At 32.4% G+C, this 20,389-nt stretch overlaps 1 long non-coding RNA gene across 2 annotated transcripts in view; it reads right to left on the bottom strand.

The window, feature by feature from the left end:
• Nucleotides 1-19,601: 19,601 nt before the first annotated feature.
• Nucleotides 19,602-20,389, bottom strand: part of LOC116421267 — an 82,682-nt gene continuing 81,894 nt past the window's right edge. For both annotated transcript variants that reach the window (XR_004231570.1, XR_004231568.1), the window contains exon 3: nucleotides 19,602-20,119. This is a non-coding gene — a long non-coding RNA (uncharacterized LOC116421267). The remainder of the gene's footprint in view (nucleotides 20,120-20,389) is intronic.

The raw sequence follows: 20,389 nt of genomic DNA, 5'->3' as shown, positions 1-20,389 counted from the left end.
CCAAATGTTCTTTGTTTTCATCAGTGTATGTTCTCCTTGAGATACAAAATTGTTTCTTGGGGGGGGGGGGGGAGGAGAGAAATATGAGGAGCTTGATATTTTTGACTGGTTCCATCATTTTCCCAAAATCTTCCCCAGGTCACTGCTTCCTGTATATAATTGCTCTGGTAGCAGAATTCTCCTCTAATGTATTGTATTGAACATATGCTTTAACATATTTAAGATGTATTGGTCTACCTGAATCTGGGGGAGGGGGTGAGGGGAAAGAGGGGAACACTTGCAACAAAAGGCTTTGTAAGGGTCAATGCTAAAAAATTACCCATGCATAAATCTTGTAAAAGCTATAAAAAAGAAATAATTCACAACTTTAACAAAGTCTTATTGTATGGTGTTAAGAATAGGTCAATGCCTAGTTTCTGACATACTAATGTCCAATTTTCCCAGCAGTTTTTGTAAAATGGTGAATTCTTATCCCAAAAACTGGGGTTCTGGAGTTTTTCAAATGTTGGAATCTTTACAAATTGTTAAGGCATTAGAGTTGATAGAGACAATAATTATCTAATTTAGCTTAGTTCAGTAGGATTGATCTGATCCTAGGAGGAGATATTATGAACCAGAACTTGAAACAAGGTATTAAGTACAATTGATAGAAACAATGCTTGTGTTCACACCTTTAGAGAGCTCATATAAGCAAGAAGTATTTAAGTACTTATTGGAGTTCACACGTTTGGGTTTGGGAGATTTCAGGGTTTAATATGAGATATCCAAATTCACACCTCCCTTAATCCCTCCCTCAGGAGGAGTCAACCTTTGGGAGATCATATATTTAGAAGAAGTTCTTAGAGCTTCAAGTGAATTACTTCAGAACATTCCCAGAGGTCGGAGAGGAGCACTCTGGGACAGACACAGAGCACTCTGGGAGATTGAGAGCCAGAAGCCCTCTCTCGAAGGCAAGACAGATTCACCTTGGTACTGGCTGGAGGCTGAAGGAAGCAGAGGCAGAAGCAAAGGACAAAGCTTCAAGAGCTCTTAGAACCAAGGAGAGAGAGAGGCCTCTAAGAAAACAAACCGGGCTATATTGGAGACAATAAAAGATCTGAACTTTTAACATCTGGCTGCATTTGGGGTGATTATTACTCTTAACTGAAACTAAGGCTGCCTCCAGAAAACCTCCCCAAGAAATCTCTTTCCCAGAAAGAACCATTATTATTTTAAAGAAGAAAAACACAACACTCAAACATTACATTATTAAAATTATTGTCTGTTTTGTCCTGTGAACCTAACCTACTCCACTAATCAACTAGTCTATTTCTTAGCCAATACCAAATGGTTTTGGTGACCACTGCTTTATAATATAATTTTATATCTGGTACAGCTAGGCCACCTTCATTTGATTTTTCTTTCAATAGTTCCCTTGAAAGTTTTGATCTTTTGTTCTTCTAGATGAATATTGTTATTTTTTCTAGGCCATTAAAATCATTTCTTGGGAGTCTGATTGGTATAGTACTAAATAAATAGATTAGTTTAGGGAGTATTGTCATCTTTACTATATTAGCTCGGCCTATCCAAGAGCACTTAATATTTTTCCAATTATTTAAATCTGACTTTATTTGTGTGGAAAGTGTTCTGTAATATATAACTCTGACTTTCCTTTGGTAGATAGATTTCCAAATATTTTATGCTATCAACATTATTTTGAATGGAATTTCTCTTTGTATCTCTTGCTGTTGGATTTTGTTGGTGATGTATAAAAATGCTGAGGATTTATGGGGATTTATTTTGTATCCTGCAACTTTGCTAAAGTTATGAATTATTTCTAATAGCTTTTTAGTAGAATCTCTGGGGTTCTCTAAGTATATCATCATATCATCTGCAAAGAGTGATAATTTGGTTTCTTCATTACCTACTCTAATTCCTTTAATCTCTTTCTTGATTCGTAATAATGGTGATAGTGAGCAATCTTATTTCACCCCTGATCTTACTGGGAAAGGTTTTTCCCATTACATATGATGCTTACTGATGGTTTTAAATATATCCTCCTGACTATTTTAAGGAAAAGTCCATTTATTCCTATCCTCTCAAGTGTTTTTATTAGGAATGTATGCTGGATTTTAGCAAATACTTTTTCTGGATCTATTGAGGTGATTATATGGTTTTTGTTAATTTGGTTATTGATATACTCAATTATGCTAATAATTTTCCTAATATTGAACCAGCCCTGCATTCCTGGTATAAATTCTACTTAGTCATGGTGTATTATCTTGGGGATGATTTTCTGTAATCTTTTTGCTAATATTTTATTTAGGACTTTAGCATCAATATTCATTAGGAAGATAGGTCTATAATTTTCTTTCTCTGTTTTCAATCTAACTGATTTAGGTATCAATACCATAAAAAGGAATTTGGTAGGACTCCTTCATTCTCTATTTTTTGAAATAGTTTATATAACATTAGAGTTAATTGTTCTTTAAATGTTTGATAGAATTCACATGTAAATCCATCTGGTCCTGGGGATTTTTTCTTAGGGAATTGATTAATAACTTGTTTTACTTCTTTTCCTGAAATGGGACTATTTAAGCATCCTCCTCTGTTAATCTGGGAAGCCTATATTTTTGAAGGTAGTCATCCATTTTACTTAGGTTATCATATTGATTGGCATAAAGTTGGGCAAAGTAATTCCTAATTAATGCTCTAATTTCCTCTTCATTGGTGGAAAGTTCTCCCTTCCATTTTTAAGAATAACAATTTGATTTTCCTCTTCCCTTTATCTAATCAGATTTACCAAAGGTTTATCTATTTTATTGTTTTTTTCATTAAACCAATTCTTAGTTTTATTTATTAATTCAATAGTTTTTTTTTTTTTACTTTCAATCATCAATTTCTCCTTTTAATTTTAGAATTTCAAGTTTAGCATTTGATTGGGGGTTTTTAATTTGCTCTTTTTCTAGCTTTTTCAGTTGCAAGCCCAATTCATTGATCTTCTCTTTCTCTTTTATTCTATTTATATTTCTCCATTTTATTCTATTTATATCTCTATTTATTCTATTTATGTTTCTATATTTTATTCTATTTATATATCTAAAGATATAAAATTTCCTCCTATTACAGCTTTGGCTACATCCCACAAATTTTGGCATGTTTCCTTATTGTTGTCATTATCTTGAGTGAAATTATTGTGTCTATGATTTGCTGTTTCACCCATTCATTCATTAGGATGAGATTATTTGGTTTCCAATTACTTTTTGGTCTATTTACCCCTAGGTTTTTGTTGAATGTAATTTTTAGCACATGTGATCTGAGAAGAATGCATTTACTATTTCTGCCTTTCTGCATTTAATTTTGAGGTCTTTATGTTGTAATATATGGCCAGTTTTTGTATAGGTTCCATCAACTGCTGAGAAGAAAGTGTACGCCTCTCTGTCACCATTCGTTTTTCTCCAAAATTTTATCATACCTAACTTTTCTAATATTCTATTTACCTCTTTAACTTCTTTTTTATTTGTTTTGTTGTTTGATTTATTTAATTCTGAGAGTGCAAGGTTGAGCTGTCTCACTATTATAGTTTTGCTGTCTATTTCTTCTTGCAGCTCTCAACTTCTCCTTTAGGAAGTTAGATGCTATACCACTTAGTGCATATATGTTTAATATTGGTATAGCCTCATTGGCTATAGTACCCTTTAGGAAGACATAGTTTCCTTCCTTATCTCTTTGATTAGATCAATTTTTGCTTTTGCTTGATCTGAGATAAGGATGGCTACCCCTGCTTTTTTGACTTCACCTGAAGCATAATAGATTCTACTCCAGCCTTTTACCTTTATTCTGTATATTTCACCCTGCTTTAAATGTTTCCTGTAAACAACATATTGTAGGATTCTGGCTTTTGATCCAGTCTTCTATCCACCTCCTCTTTATGGGAGTTCATCCCATTCCCATTTACTGTTAAAATTACTAATTCTGTATTTCCTGCCATTTTATTATCCCCAAATTATGCTTTTCTTTTCCCCCCTTAACTCCCTCTACAGTATTAAACTTATGGGCACCATTTGCCTCACATATCTCTCCCTCTTTAGAATCCCTCCCACCTCCTTTGAATCTCTTCCCTTTTCTTATACCTTTCCCTTATTATTCTTTTCCTTTTCTCTTTTCCTCTCCTACTTTTTAATGAGGTGAAAGAAGTTTCTCTATAAACCAAATATGTCTAATATTTTCTCTTTGAGCCAAATCTGATGAGAGTAAGATTCACACAATATTCCTCCCCCTCTCTTAATTGCTTCAGATATGATAGGTTTCCTTTGCGTCTTCATGGGATGTAGTTTCCCTCTTTTTATTGCCCCTTTTCCCTTTTTCTGATACTATCCCCTTTCCACTTCTACTTCCCTTATTTTTGTATTATAACAGTAAAATCAAAGTATACTCGTGCTCTTTATATAGGCTGATAAGAAATTTAGTTCTCAAAAGTTCTTTTTATCTTTTATGCTTCTCTTGTCCTATATTCGAAGGTTAATTTTTTTTTTTTTTGTTTAGCTTTGTTTTTTTCATTAGGAATACATGGAATTCACCTGTTTCCTTGAATGTCCATCTTCTTCCCCGGAAGAAAATGCTAAGCTTAGCTGGGTAGTTTATTCTTGGCTGAATTCCAAGTTCTTTTGCCTTTTGGAATATCAGATTCCTGGCTCTTTGATCCTTTAATTGGAAGAAGCTAGATCCTGGGGGATCCTTATTGTGGCCTGTCGTTATTTGAATTTTTTTTTCTGGCTGCTTGTAATATTTTTTTCTTTAGTCTGATAGTTCAGAAATTTAGCCATAATATTCCTTGGAGTTATTTATTTGCAGTTTATTTTAGAGTTAGTATTTATTTTATACTTCTTTGGAGTATTTATATTCAGAAGTTGTTAGATGAATTCTTTCAATGTCTATTTTACCTTCTGATTCTATTACATTATGCAGTTCTCTTTGATGATTTCCTGTTATAAAGTATCTAGGCTCTTTTTTCATCATAATTTTCTGGAAGTTCAATAATCCTCAGATTATCTCTCTTAGATTTATTTTCTATGACTGTTGTCTTCTAAGTAGATATTTAACCTTTTTTCTATTGTTTCATTTTTTTGGTTTTGCCTGAATGATTCTTGATGCCTCAATGAATAATTCATTTCTCTTTGTTCAGTTCTGATTTTTAATGAGTTATTTTCTTCATTAGCTTTTTTTTTTTTTTTTACTTATCTTTGCATGTGTCCAATTGAGTTTTTAAATGAGTTGTTTTGCTCTATGGATTTTTTTTTCCTTTTCACTAATTTTCTTTAACTGAGTTATTTTCTTTTTCCAATTAACAAATCCTACTTACCTGGGAATTATTTATCTTTTCCAATTCACAAATTCTGTTTCCCTGGGAGTACTTTACTTTTTCCAATTCACATTTCATTAAGTTGTTTTCTTTTTCCACTTTATCAAATTTTTCTTTTAATTAGTTATATGCCGTTTCTATACTTTCTTGCATAGCTTCTCTTTCCTTTCCCCATTTTTCTTCTAGCTCTTTTTTAAGATCTTTCATAATTTCTTCTAGGAGAGCCTTGTATGATGGTGACCAGGTTATGTCATCTTTGGGGACTTCATCTGGAGATAATCTGCCTTTAGTCTCCTCTGGATTTGAAATATGTTCTCTTTTGTTATATAAGATATCAATTGTTAGAGTCCTCTTTATTTTTTTACTCTTTTTTTTAAAGTACAGTTAAGGTCTGCTTTTAGTGTTGAAGAGGTTTTCCAAGCACTAGCAGCTGTGCTGAGTCAGTGCTGATTCACTCATGGTGCTGGGTGTGTGTGGTCAGGTCCCCTGAGATTCTGACATTTTGGGGTTCACTATTGATCTTTTGTAATTGTGTTGGATGTTTTATAACTTCTCTGCTAATCTACTGGCTTGCAGCCAAGGAAGAGTGGCCAAAACTGCTGTAGTTTCCTGTAGATAGCTCCTTGTGGAGATTCTCTGACACATGGAGTCTGCACTGCTTGGCAGTGTCTGCATTTGTACTCAGTTGGTTGCACTGGCTGTCTCTCTTCTCTTCCCAATTGAAACAGATCTTTTCTGGTGATCTTTGAAATTGTCTTTTCCTGATAATTTGTTGCACTCCCAATATTTGTAGGTTCTGCCTGTCCAGAGCTAATTCAGAGGTTGTATTTTGTAATTATTGTGAGGGTTGTAAAAAGGTCAGAGAGAAACATGTGTCATCTGTGCCATCTTGGCTCTGCCCTGGAAGTCCCCATATTGCCAGTTCTTAATGATATAGTAAAGATAACTGAAGAGAAGCAGACCTTCTTCTGACTTTGTTTTCTGTGTAGTGTTGCAGGTGCTCACTGAGGAAAAATTGCTGAGGCCAATGTTTCAACTTCAAAGACAAGTCAACTTCTACATCTGCTGCCTATGTGATCTCTTGCAAATTTTTTTCAGAAGTAGAAAATCTCTGTTGTGAAGAACAGTAACATTCTTATGACCTTAACCCTTCAATCTCTCTCTCTTTTTTATAATAGCTTTCCCCCAAAAAATACAAAATTAATTTTAAACATTTTCCTTTGCAAAACCTTGTGGTCCAATTTTTTCTCCCCTTCTACCTCTTCACTTGTGCTTATTCCTTGAGGAAAAAAAAAGAAGAAAGTTAATAGAAGTTTGAATTTCTTTCTTACAGGATACTATCTCCTATCTAACCCCCAACCTTTAAAGAAAGGAGAAATAGTGAAATGGGTTCTCCTATGTGAACTTCTTACCATGTGGCTTCCATCTCATGTTACATTTATCAGTTAATTGATCTCCAGTCTACTCTCAGAAGAGGAGTAAATGGTGCCTTTTCACATCTGGCCAAACCTTATACATCCCAGTGCTTTCAAACCTTGTGATTCATCATCCAATCTCCATTCTCCCTCCACAACCTCATGTTTTTTTTTTTTAATTCTCTTGTCACTTACTCTACATACCTCTAAATCCCAATCAAAAACCACTTAACCTTTCCACTATACACTACAGAATGCCTATTCCATTAGGAGGTATTGGAAGGTAACAAACATCCTAAATCTTTTCCTTTCCCACTCTTTCCATTATTTAACAATCACTGAAACTTGGCTCCTCTCTGAGGCATGGCCTCCTTGAACACCTTTTTTAGTATTTTGCTAGATGTACTATCACTTATTCTTCCATTTGCTGATCAAGTCAGGGGAGTTGGAATACTTCTTCCTCTCTATTATCTCAAAATCCATTACTCGGTAATTTCTCTTTTTATGTATAAGCTATTCAAGTGTAGCACCCAATCCACATCCTGTTAGTGTATTGTCTGTAGATTTGCAGTTCACTGATAAACCTTTTTCAATAAGTGGAGTATATGCATCAGAATCTTTCAAATGGTTATCCCTATGGATCTATTTGAATTCTCTTCTCTTTACTTACTGTTTTCACTTAGTGATCTCATTATCTCCCAAGGATTTAATTAACATTCTATAGTGATCATTCTCAAATTGGTCTATTATGTTCTAACTCTGTGCTAATCTCCAATCTACATCTCCAACTGCCTTTTAGACACTTAAATTAAACCTGTTCAAACTGAATTAATCATCTTTCTCTTTGAACTCTCATGTCACCAAATTCTTTATTAGTGTCAATGGAAATATTAACCCACTAATCTCTCAGGTTCATAACCTGATTGCCATTCTTTGTTCCTTACTATCTTTCATTCCCCATAGTATCTGTAGTCAATGACTATTGATTTCATCTTTGCAACATCTCTCAAATATGGCCCCTTTTTTTCCACTGATATTACCACCACCCTGTTATTGGCCTTCATTATCTTATTTTTGAATAGTTGCTACAGATTATGTTTGTCTGCTTCAGTTTTCTCCTCTACAATTCATTCTTCATTCAGTTATCAAAGTGACTTTGCTTAAAGTCAACATATCACTCTCCTATTCAACAAACTCCAGTGACTCCTGTGGCCTCCAGAATCTAAATCAAAATTCTTTGTTTAGCATTCAAAACCCTTAATAACCTATTGTTCCCCCTTTGTACCTTTTCATAAATTTATATCTTGCTTCCTATCACACATTCTTGGACCTATGTACATTGGTCTCCTTTCTTTTCCTCAAACAACAGAGTTGTATTTTCTCCAGCTGTTTTTCATACTTGGAATGATTTCCTACTTTATTTCTCCTTATTAATTTCCCTGATTTTCTTCAAATACCAACTAACATTTCATCTTCCACTGCCTTTTTTAATTCCTCATAATTTAAGTAGCTTTGTGTCCTTTAATCATTTTCTATTTTCCTGTATGTAACTTATTATAAATATATTTGCTCATTATTTTCTCCATTAGATTTGCAGTTCCTTAAAGACAAGTTCTATCCTTTTTCTTCTTTTCTAGATCCAGGGCTTAGCACAGTGCCTCCATATAGTAGATGTTTAATAATTTTGCATTAAACTGAGATGATAAGTGTCTATGTGAGGTTGGTAGCAGTATCAGAAGAGAATAGGAGTATACAATAGATATAAAAATGATAGAACCTGACAACTCCCATTGGCAAAATGAGGGAATGAAAAATAGTAAGGAGTCTAGAAAGACAACTTAATTGGTATCTTGGGAAATGGGTAAGATGGAAATGTCCTTGAGAGGATTAAGGAGGTTAGGAAGAGGGAAAGATTTGTGATGAAAAATGACTTCAGTTTTGAATATGTAAAATTTAAGATGTATATGGGATATACAATTTAAGACCTAGATTAAATTCCACATAAAATATCTTGTGGATGTGTGATTTTTGCCAAGTCACTTAAATCTATAATGCTAAAGCAAGCTTTAGAAAATATCATAGAGAATTTGCTGATATGCAGGGTTAAAGGGAATTTTCTTACAAGGGAATTCCTTATAATGATAAAATCAAAAGCCAATTCCAATTCTTTATCCTATTTATTCTTTATCTACATGACTCAGTATATAGTGGGTGATAAATATGTGTTTATTGATTGATTAAATGCATAACTTTATTAGTGATATCACAGATTCATGAAAATTAATACAATAATAGCATTTATCTTTCAATGATACTGATGAATTAAACAGGAAAATTACAGCAGAAGTTCCATAATACTAGTATGGAAACAAATACATCACTATTCAAGTACAAGTTTTCCTACCAATATTCACCAAAACCTGTTATTGACAAAATATCTTAAGGATATTTTCCACTATATTTGTCTTAGTCAGTTAATAAACTAAGAATATTAAATGACAAAGGTTAAAAAAGGATGGGTTTTGACCTTTAAAAAGTCATTTTGGTAAACAAAATGTCTATGACAAATATAAGAGAATTTTTCAGTATTATCAGTTTTCACTCTGAAATGTTGGATGTGAGTCTATGTCATTAGTAGAATAAGAAAGCAACTACCAAGCCAAAAGTAATGAAACCAAATATGTGAACTTTACAGACACATGCCAATGTAAGATTTTGTTAGCATCTGGGTATGACAGATGGTGTTTGAGTTGTCTAAGATGCCAAATGAAGATAGGTTGCATTGCCACCTACCAGAAAGTAATCAGATGGATGTATTCTCTCACAAAATAGATTCTCATGGACTAGAGAGACTCTTTAAAAAGACAAAAATATCTTAGAATGATTCAATAAAGCAGTTTTCTGACTAATAATGGAAGCAATATATATTTGAGAGGAAAACAGATGGTAGACAAAGCATGAGAAAATAAATAGCAACATGAGTATTAAGTTTATAAATCTATACCAGCACATACATAGTTTCTCTACATGGTGAGAATAGATTACTGAATTTGATACTTCAATGATAGTAGTAAAATTATGTATTTTCTGAACACCATGGAGATTCCTACAAAAATGAGACTTTTTTTGTCCTGATAATAACAGAACTCATGTCTATAATATTGATAGTATTCTTTTCAAACTAAAATAGTTTAGCATGTTCCATCATTTTAAGTAGGTATTTCTCATAAAATTGCAAAATTGTTATGGATAACTTATTTTTAAACTTTTTACTAAAAAGACTTTCATTATTTTTAACACTAAATCATTTAATTCCATTAAATTTCAGAAATTGTCTAGATAAATTACTTTCATTATTTTAGGTGTTAGTGATAATATCAAAACTGAAAATATCCTTTCCTTCCAATACCTCTATGGCCCTTTTAATAACCCGTATGTTGTGTTTCAGCTCTTTTTATGATCACATGATTCTTAGATCCCATAAATTCAATTCAGTTCAATTATATCAGCCCATTAAGTTGTTATGATGAAAAAATATTATAAAGCAGAATGTCTAAAGAGAGGGAGATTATTTGGAAGGACACTGTGATTCTTCTGTAAAGATTTTGTTTTGATATTTTACCAACGTTTTTGTATTCATGCTACAAACACTTATAAATTTATCCTAATCTATGAAAGGGTTCTTATAACAAAGTGAAAAAAATAAACAAAAATAGCAATGCAGTGACCTCATCTGAAAATGCATACAGTGTTACTCATCTGTAGCACCAAACCAAGCTCTCAGCTTTTGTTTTAATTAGCAGCAATCTCTTTCTTTCTCTGTAAGCCTTCTCCCCAGTGAGAGGAAGGGAAGAGAGAAAAGTGTTGTTTTAAAAAATATATATATAGGTGGTGCAGTGGATAGAGCACCATCCTTGAAGTCAGGAGGACCTGAGTTCAAATCAATTCTCAGACACTTAATACTTGCGCTGCTTGTGTGACCTTGGACAAGTACCTTAGACCCAATTGCCCCCGGGGGGGGGGAGAATATATATATATATATATATATATATATATATATATATATATATATACATAAATACATAATCAAGTAAATTATTGCTTTATGAAAAGTTTAATGTACCTCAATTTAAATCCTAAACCTATTATCTCTATATAAGAGAAAACAATTTTTATTATTAGTCCTCTGGAATCATGGATGGTGAATCTAATAAGCACAATTCTCATAATTTTCAAAGTTGTTTATATTTACCATACTATGCTATTGTATAAATTTGCCTCTTGTTTCTGCTCATTTCATTGTTTGTCAGCTATAAAAGTTTCAAAATTGTTTTATTTTTAAACATTTTTATGGTGCAAATTATTTCACTTTATAATACCTTATAAAAATTTCCTATTTCCTCATTTCTTAAAACACATTGCTGATATTCTATCATATTCATACCACACAATATATGCAGCCATTCCTCAACTGCTATATTAAATATGATATATTTATGTTTTATATTTTTGCATGTTAGATCTTTTCTTCTTTCTTATCCATTTTAGGTTATAAGCCTAGTAGAAAAGTTCCATAGTGTGTAAAACATGTTTTGGATATTTTCAAAATGCTTTCCAGAATTACTCATTTGTAAATACATCAATTTTGCATCAGTGTGTATATTTTTCCAAAGCCCTTCAGTATTTATCATTTTTCCCATTTTATCGCATTTGTCCATCTAAAGAGTATGAGATAGAATGTTAGAATAGCTTTAACTTGTATTTTCTAATTAGTATTGATTTTAGAGCATTTTTCTTATTGTTCTAGATAGTCTGAGCATTTGGAGAAGAGCTCTTAATTTGAATAAGACCCTTATGCATTTTGGAAATAATATTTAGACCTAGAAATATTGCTTCAAAACTTTTTTCTTCCCATTGATTATTTATCTTTTTATCTTGATTTCATCTGTATATAAAGTTTTAAATATTACATGATTGAAATTATTCATTTTATCTTCCATAATCTCTTTTTGGTGAAGAACTTTTCTTCTAGAGAAGAGGGGCAAGCAGAGCCAAGATGGAAGAAAGTACACAGAATATTGCCTGAGTTCTCCCCAGCTTCCTTCAGAATCAACAATAGATCAATCCTCTGAATGGATTATGGAGTGACAGAACTTATTCACATTAGGAGTATAATAATTTTCCATCTTAAGATATCTTGAAAGGATTTCGGGAAAGGTCTGTCTCACTGGGCAGAGGGGAACACAGCTTAGAACAAATGCCAGGGCAGGGAGTTCTAGAATGGGGAATCTAGTGGGATATTCTTAGCCAAAATGCAGCATTGTTGACTACTTTGTCCTGTTTCAGAAAGCCATTAGATCAGCAGGCCAACTGGAAGACTTCTAACACAACTACAGAAGGCAAATTATGAGCCCTTGAACCTACCTAGAATAACCGGTCGACTTGGACAGGCCCAGCCAATGCAGTGGGAAAGCCTGAAACACCACCAACCCCAATCCCACTCTGTACATTCAGTGGAAGGCCCCTGCAAAAGAGCTAAGGACAATTTGCCCAGCATCCTAGGAGCAGGGCTGAACTATAAGAAAAAAAAAAAAAAAGAAAAAAGAAATAAGAGCTCTGAATATAGAATGTTACTGTGGAGACAGATCAGAACACAAATCTATAAGAGGAAACAAAGGCAAAATTCCTTCAGATGAACTATTATCTAAGGCAAAGCAGGTTTCACTTTTAAAGGACTGAAAAGCCTGGAATATGGATATTCCAGAAGACAAAGGAGTTTGGACTACAACTAAGAATTAACCACCCAACAAAGCTAAGGACTACCATTTCAACAAAATAGGGGGATTTCAATAATTTTTAATGAAAAGACAAGAGCTGATCAGAAAATGTGATCTTCAAATGCAAGACTCAAGAGAAATATAAAAATCTAAAAAGGGGGGGAAAACCTATTTTTAAAGGTTAAAAATTTTATATTCCTACATGGGAATGTAGATATAGATGTGTATACACACACACACACACACACACACACATACATATAATTGACATTAGCAATAGAGTAGTTCAAAAAATGGGGGCAGAGCTGAGTAGACTTTAAAAAACAAAACTGCCTAGAAAAAGGAAGATATTATAACTATGTTCTACAATGAGGTATAGAGGAAGAATAGACACAGTGGCATTAGAGAGGGAAGGAAGTCTTGTAGTTCTGAAAACCTACTCACATTGCAAATTGTTTAGATAGCCAACACCATAGATAGATAAATATAGATACAAATATGGATATATAGATATAGATATATAGATACCAAGTATATATCAAGGTAGATCATCAAGGGTTATAGCATTCTCCAAAATCTACAAAGAAATAAGATACCTATACCCCCAATATACAGAGTGGGATTGGGGTTGGTGGTGTTTCAGGCTTTCCCACTGCATTGGCTGGGACTATCCAAGTCCCACCTGTTATGCTATATAGAAATGCTATGCTATAAAGAAATAAGGAGGATGGGGAAGCAAAAGGAACAGGAAGAACACTAGAGGGATTCATTGGTGGGGAAGGATTAAGTAATAGCAAGGCAAGTTAAGGAGCAGATTTATAGCAGAAGAGTTAGCAGGTTTAGCAAGGAAGAGATAATTCAAACTTAAAGATTCAGTTAAGAGAGAAATCTACAGTATAGATATCACATTATACCTCCTTTTATGTCTAGGATCAAACATAAACATTCCTAATTTAAATCCATTCACAATCTGATTCCAATCTCTCTTTCTAGTTTTATTTAACATTATGCATAACATTATGAGCCAGTTAAACATGGCTTCTTGTTGTGCTCACAAGGTCCTACATTCTGTGTTTCATTTATGGTTCTTTATAATTACTATCCTTCATCCTTAAAATACACTCTCATTTTCACCATTTTTTTTAGAATCCATTGTCTTTTTTTTCAAGCCTCATTGCAGGTGTTAGTTTCTTCATGAAGTCTTTCCTGATCATCTGGATACTATTATCTTATTTCAAAAATTAAGATGTATATGTTAACATATTATTATATATAGAAACACACATATGTGTTTCCTCATTGAATATATCCTCCTTAAGGAAGCCAAGAAATGTTTCACATTTGTCTTCATATTACAGCAACCTATAGTTGAGTGTAACAAATATTAAACCCTGCATGCATTTTTATTATTTGATGAGCTAACTAACTAGAGTCTTGATTACTTTATATATCAGATGAAGTTTGTAATAAAACTTAATTGAAGATTGTCTTAGTGACTAGAAAGTGAAGATCAAGTGCTTCTTCACTAGAAAGTTAAGCATAGAAAGTGAAGAACTTGTTCCAAGTCTTTTGTAGGCATGTACTGACCATGTGACCTAATTCTTAATGTCCACATGCAACTTTCTAAGACTTTAAATTATAGAAGTGTTGCTTCTGCATATCTCTGTGCCAATGAAATCCTAAGTCCACAGTGGAATAAAAACAAACAAAATAAGCAAAACAAAACAACAACAAAGAACGAATAGGTTAATAAAAAATACTATTATTCAGTGATCCACAAATGAGATAACATATGCTAAAAACTTTATAACTATTAATTATAAAGCAAATATGAACTTTTTCTGAGACCATTAATTTCAGACTTGCTTAAAAAAAAAAGTAGGGGAAAGGAAAAGGACACCATCAAAAGTGACTTGTATTAAGTCAAAGTTAAGAGAAATTCTCCAATTACTTAATGCACTTATTTCCCCAAATATTAGAATATAAAAAATACTTCAAAAATGGCTTTGGTTAATCAAAGTTCTTTCCACAGGCTTCTGTTTGCAAGTACAGTAATATAGACCTCAACTATCATTTCTCAGAATGAAAAAGCAAAGGCTTATTTTGCTATATAAAACCCATCATTTATACAATTCCCAAGGTCCAGTAATATCTTTAAGAACCCATCAAACAAATGTATTTTTTATTTGAAAGCTCATTTTCTGAGAAAAATAAAATGAGTTAAACTACTATTAACACACTTCTTCTACCTTTTCTCCCTAACTCTATTTACTGCTTTTTATATTAAATAAGTTTGGACAGTGTGTAAAGCCCTAATGATATTAATGTCCTATGATTTATGCAATCGATGTCTTGATCACATTAACCATGCTGTTTTATATCTTAATCTAGAATCTATTGCTATCATTTTTTATTTGTATATCATTTCCACTATGGTTTTATGTCAGCTTAAAATTTTCATTAAAGAAGTTTTTAAAAATACCTACAACTACTGAATCTCCCTCAAGTATATACATTTTATTTTGATATAATTATATTTTTAAATTGAGTAGTTGGAAAGGAAAGATGAAACTCAGGTATTATTTCTTATGTTGATTTCTACTTAAAGGTGACAAAAATGTCAAGTGAGTTTCAATCTTCATTCATGAACATAAATGTCTCTTGATGAGGCCATAGGGTTCTTTAAATAAATTCTTCTTTTCTTGATAGTAAGAAAAAAATAATATTTTAACAACTGTAAAAGAATGTCCAATTTTTTGAGGAGATGAACAGTATTTCCAGTATAAGTGAGAGGCAGGTATCATGGTTAAGAAATGTATTTTACTACCTCCAAAAACAAATCCCTCAAACACCCTCTCCTCTTCCCAATTAAACCTTTACCATAAAGCAGGAATTCTTAACCTGAAGTATTTTAACTTCAAAGAATGATAATTTGGTAATTGTATTTCAACACTGTTGGTTTTCTTTTCAATCTTAAGTGCCTTGTTTTATACATTTAAAAACTGTATTCTAAGAAGGAATTCCAAGGCTTCACCAAACTGCCAGACAAAACCATATTCAAAAAAAAAAAAAAGAATCTTTGGTATAGTGGCACCAATATTTTGTCAATTACTCAATCTTTTTATCTCCATTTCATACTTAATGCTTTACTCATCCACCCTTCATGTACAATCTATTGACAACTTTTGAATCTACCTTCCTATTTCTCCTATTGGTTTTTTCTCTTTATTCATCCAGTCAGGACCCTCATTTAATCTCCTATAACCTCTCACTTGGAGTATTGAAATATCTTTCTAATTTATCTTTCTTCCTTTTGTCTCTCTTTATTCCAATTAATTCTCTGTATAACTGTTAAAGTAACTTTCTTCATCTCCTCACTGCCTACATGGGAAGATGATATAAACTATCTTTGAGAAGTGTATATTTGTCTAGATAGTCAAAAGAGGCATACTTAAAGTTTGTAGGTATAAATTGACTTAACATGATGATATATATTTTCTAAATTTTATTTATTTATTTATTTATTTATGTATTTATTTTTGCTGAGGCAATTGGGTTTAAGTGACTTGCCAGGGTTACATAGCTAGGAAATACTAAGTGTCTGAGGCCCGATTTGTACTCAGGTGTGCCTGAATTCAGGGTCGGCATTCTATCTACTGCACTATCTAGCTTCACCTTAATTTGATGATATTAAAAAATGAGGGGTGAAAAGGGATTGTACTGGGAGAAGAGAAAAGGGGAGGTAAAATGGGGTAAATTATGTGGCATGAAGAGGCCCAAAAGACCAATTAGATTTGAGGGAAGACAGGGAAGAGGATGAGCACTGTTTTAACCTCAGTTTCGTTAGGTTTGGCTCAAAGAGGGACTAACATACTTAGTTTTTTATATAAATCTTACTCATCCTATAGGGAAGTTGGAGGGGAAAGGTGAAAAGAAAGGAGGAGGCTATTAGAAGGAAGGGGAGAAGTAGAAAGGGAAAATGATAGCAAATGTGAAACATTTCTTGGCTTCCTTAAGGAGGATTTATTCAATGAGGAGACATATATGTGTGTTTCTATATATAATAATATGTTAACATATACATCTTAATTTTTGAAATAAGATAATAGTATCCAGGTGATCAGGAAAGACTTCATGAAGAAACTAACACCTGCAATGAGGCTTGAAAAAAAAAGACTAAGGATTCTAAAAAATGGTGAAAATGAGAGTGTATTCTAAGGATGAAGGATAATAATTGTAAAGAACCATAAATGAAACAAAGAGTGGAGGACCTTGTGAGCCACAACAAGAAGCCATGTTTGACTGGTTCATAATGTTATGAATAATGTTAAATAAAACTAGAAAGAGAGATTGGAATCAGATTGTGAATGGATTTAAATTAGGAATGTTTATGTTTGATCCTAGACATAAAAGGAGGTATAATGTGAAATCTATACTTTAGATTTCTCTCTTAACTGAATCTTTAAGTTTGAATTATCTCCTCCTTGCTATGCCTGCTAAGTCTTCTGCTATAAATCTACTCCTTAATTTGCCTTGCTATTACTTAATCCTTCCCCACCAATGAATCCCTCTAGTGTTCTTCCTGTTCCTTTTGATTTCCCATCCTCCCTTCTCCCCCTTATTTCTTTATAGATTTTGGAGAATGCTATACCCTTAATGATCTATCTTGATATATACTTGATATATAAATATATAGTGTTGCCTATTTAAACAATTTACAATGTGAGTAGGTTTTCAGAACTACAAGCCTTTCTTCCCTCTCTAATGCCACTGTGTCTATTCTTCCTCTATACCTCATTGTAGAATATAATTACAATTTTTTCCTTTTTCTAGGCAGTTTTGTTTTTTAAAATCTACTCAGCTCTGCCCCAAATTTTTGAGTTACTCTTTTGCTAATGTCAGTTTTATATATATATATATATATATATATATATGTGTGTGTGTGTGTGTGTGTGTGTGTGTATGTGTGTGTATACACACACATATAGATAGATAGGTATATAGATAGCTATATAGACATAGATATAGATATATACACATTTCCATGTAAAAAAAATAAGCAATTTGTTGATGTTAAGTTCCATGAAATTGATCTTTGATATTGTTTCTTATATGTCATTTCCTATCTAGTTCAAGTTTGATTAAAAGAAAGCCCTAAAAATCTGCAAGTTTGTTGAATATTCACCTTTTTTCATTCAATATAGTGGATAATATTGCTAGATATGATATTTTGGGGCACAAGCCTAGTTCTCTTTATGGCCAGTTTATGTGATTTCACGACTGGCAGCTTTTTATTGTGGCTGCCCCTAAGGCCTATACAAGTCTATTTTTAAGCCTTTTGACTTTATTTTATTATTGGTTGATCTCTCATAGAATCATTAGTTTCCATTTTATCAATGCTAATTATTATGTAAACATTTTCTTCTGTTACATTTTGTACATCTTTTGTTAATTTTCCTTTACAAAACTTTATTGAATGACTCTCATTTCTTTCCCATTTAAATTATTTTTTCTCTTTACCAATCCATTTGTTTTTAACATCATTTTTGGTGAAACGGTCATTTATTGTTGATGCAATTGTGAACTAATTCAATTATTATGGAAAACAACTTGAAACTACACTCAGTTATAAAGTTATGCATATTCTTTGACCCAGCATTAACACTACTAAGTATATATTCCAAAGAGATCACAAAAAAGGAAAAGGAACCAGTTGCATAGAAGTATTTGTAGCATTCTTGTTGAGGTAGCAAAAAATTGAAAATCTTGGAGATGCACATCAATTAGGGAATGGCTGAACAAAATTGTGGTACATGCTTCTAGTGGAATATTATTGAGCTATAAAAATTATGAGCAAGATGTTTTCAGAGAACCCTGAAAAGATTTATGTGAACTGACATGAAATGAAGTGAACAGCTGCTTAAGCACCACATTCTACATTTGTTCTTGATCTCTTCCCCCTCCCTGTTGTTAGAGATTTCTCTTTCTTAAAATAACTTTGTATTTATTTTTATGTTGACACCACATGTGTGTAGATATGTCTATCACACACATATGTAAATACATACACAAATGTGTATATGATTTTCCCCACATTGCAAGTCCATGGAGGCTTATCATTCTCTACCTCCTGGTTGTTTTGGGAAGTTACTGAATTAATTGATAGACAAAACACTTAGTAGTTAAACAATGGTTTCGGAGTCAAAAAGTGAGAATTCATTATGGAATCAAAAAACCTTAATTCCAATTCCTGTCTACATTTTTGTCATTATGGCCTTGAGCATTGTAATCTGTAAAATGAAAAGGTTGGATTAATGATATGTAGGTTCAATTCTAATACTGTCTGTATATATGCAGAGAATGATGTTTGAGTAACAGAAGGACTTCATCTGTACCATTATTTCTCTTCCTTTTGAAATGTTAGGTAGTGTTTAGTTTCTTTACCACAATAAAAATGGTGAAAATTGCTGAAACAGTCTCTTATTCAAGCATAAATTGTGATATGCAAAGATGTCTACAAAAAGAGCTAAGGAAATGCTTTAAAGTTGTAGCTCTCAAACTTTTGTTCTCAGTATTTTTATGTTATTAAAAATTATTGAGAATCTGTCCAGAAAAAAAAAAAAAAAGAAATGAAGTGAGCAGAATCAGGAAAATACTATATATAGTAAGAGCTGTATTGTAACAATGATCAGTGGTGAAAGACTTAGTAATGGAGGCTGAGTAATACAATGATCCAAGAATTCCATAAAATTCCATATAACCCATAATCACAGAACTGATGAACTCTGAATACAGAGTGAAGCATATTTTTCCCATTTTACTCTTTATTTTTATGGTTTCATTTTGCTTATATCTTCCTTTGCTAAATACCTAAAAGGAAAATGTTTTGCATGACCAAACAGGTATCATCAAAATCAAATTTCTTCCTTTTTTTTTCAAGAAGGAAGGAGAGGTAGGAGATAGGGAAAGGATTTGGGACTGAAATTTAAAAACATTATTTTAAAAATGTATATGTATATGTAATGAAATAATAAAAAATATGAAAAGTAGTTTTTTGCTCTTTTCTTTTTTAACTTTTTTCTTTATCTTTATCTTTATTCATTATTTCTTCTAGATATTCTTATTGAGTTTATATCCAATCTGCATTTGTCTCATGGATGGTTTTGAGTCATTTACTTTTTCTGTATTTGTGTTTTGAGCTTCCTTATCATCATAATAGATATCTACAGTCAAGTTCTTTTGTTGATTATTCTTCTAGACTACTTCTTGACATGGGACTTTATGCTAGTGCTGAGTTCTGCTAATTTTTAGCAGAGATGTAAGCCCTGAGATTCTACAGTTTTCATATCTCAACTGTTGCAGGGTTCTGCATGTTTTCCATACTATTAAAAAAGTATGATTTGAGCAGAAGTTTGTTCAAAGTCCCCTGGTCTGAATTCTTCAAATTAGTGACTCAGGTTCTAGTATTTTAGTTTATGTGCATTTATGTCAATCACTGCTAACCTGCTGGGAGGTTCTCCAAGTTCATCTGTTTAAATTGTAGACTCCTTTTGGTCTTCGCTTCTTCCCCTGGTCTTTTCATTGTCCTGAAAAAAAGAGTAGAACTGAGTAACTGTTCTGAACCCATACTCATAGAACACATATAATTTTCTAAAATTTGGTTTCTGCTCAGTATTCATGTATATTCTACATATTCAGTCATAGCTTCTTCTTCCTTTCATATATATATATATATATATATATATATATATATATATATATATTATATATATGTATTATATATAATATGACATAACTACATAATGAATGAAAGATCTGAAAGCATATTTTCTTGCATCCAATGCTAATTCAGGCAT

The sequence above is a fragment of the Sarcophilus harrisii genome, chromosome 1 (genome assembly GCF_902635505.1).
Source record: "Sarcophilus harrisii chromosome 1, mSarHar1.11, whole genome shotgun sequence".
Lineage (NCBI taxonomy): Eukaryota > Metazoa > Chordata > Mammalia > Dasyuromorphia > Dasyuridae > Sarcophilus > Sarcophilus harrisii.
This window is presented reverse-complemented; position numbering and strand designations above follow the sequence as displayed.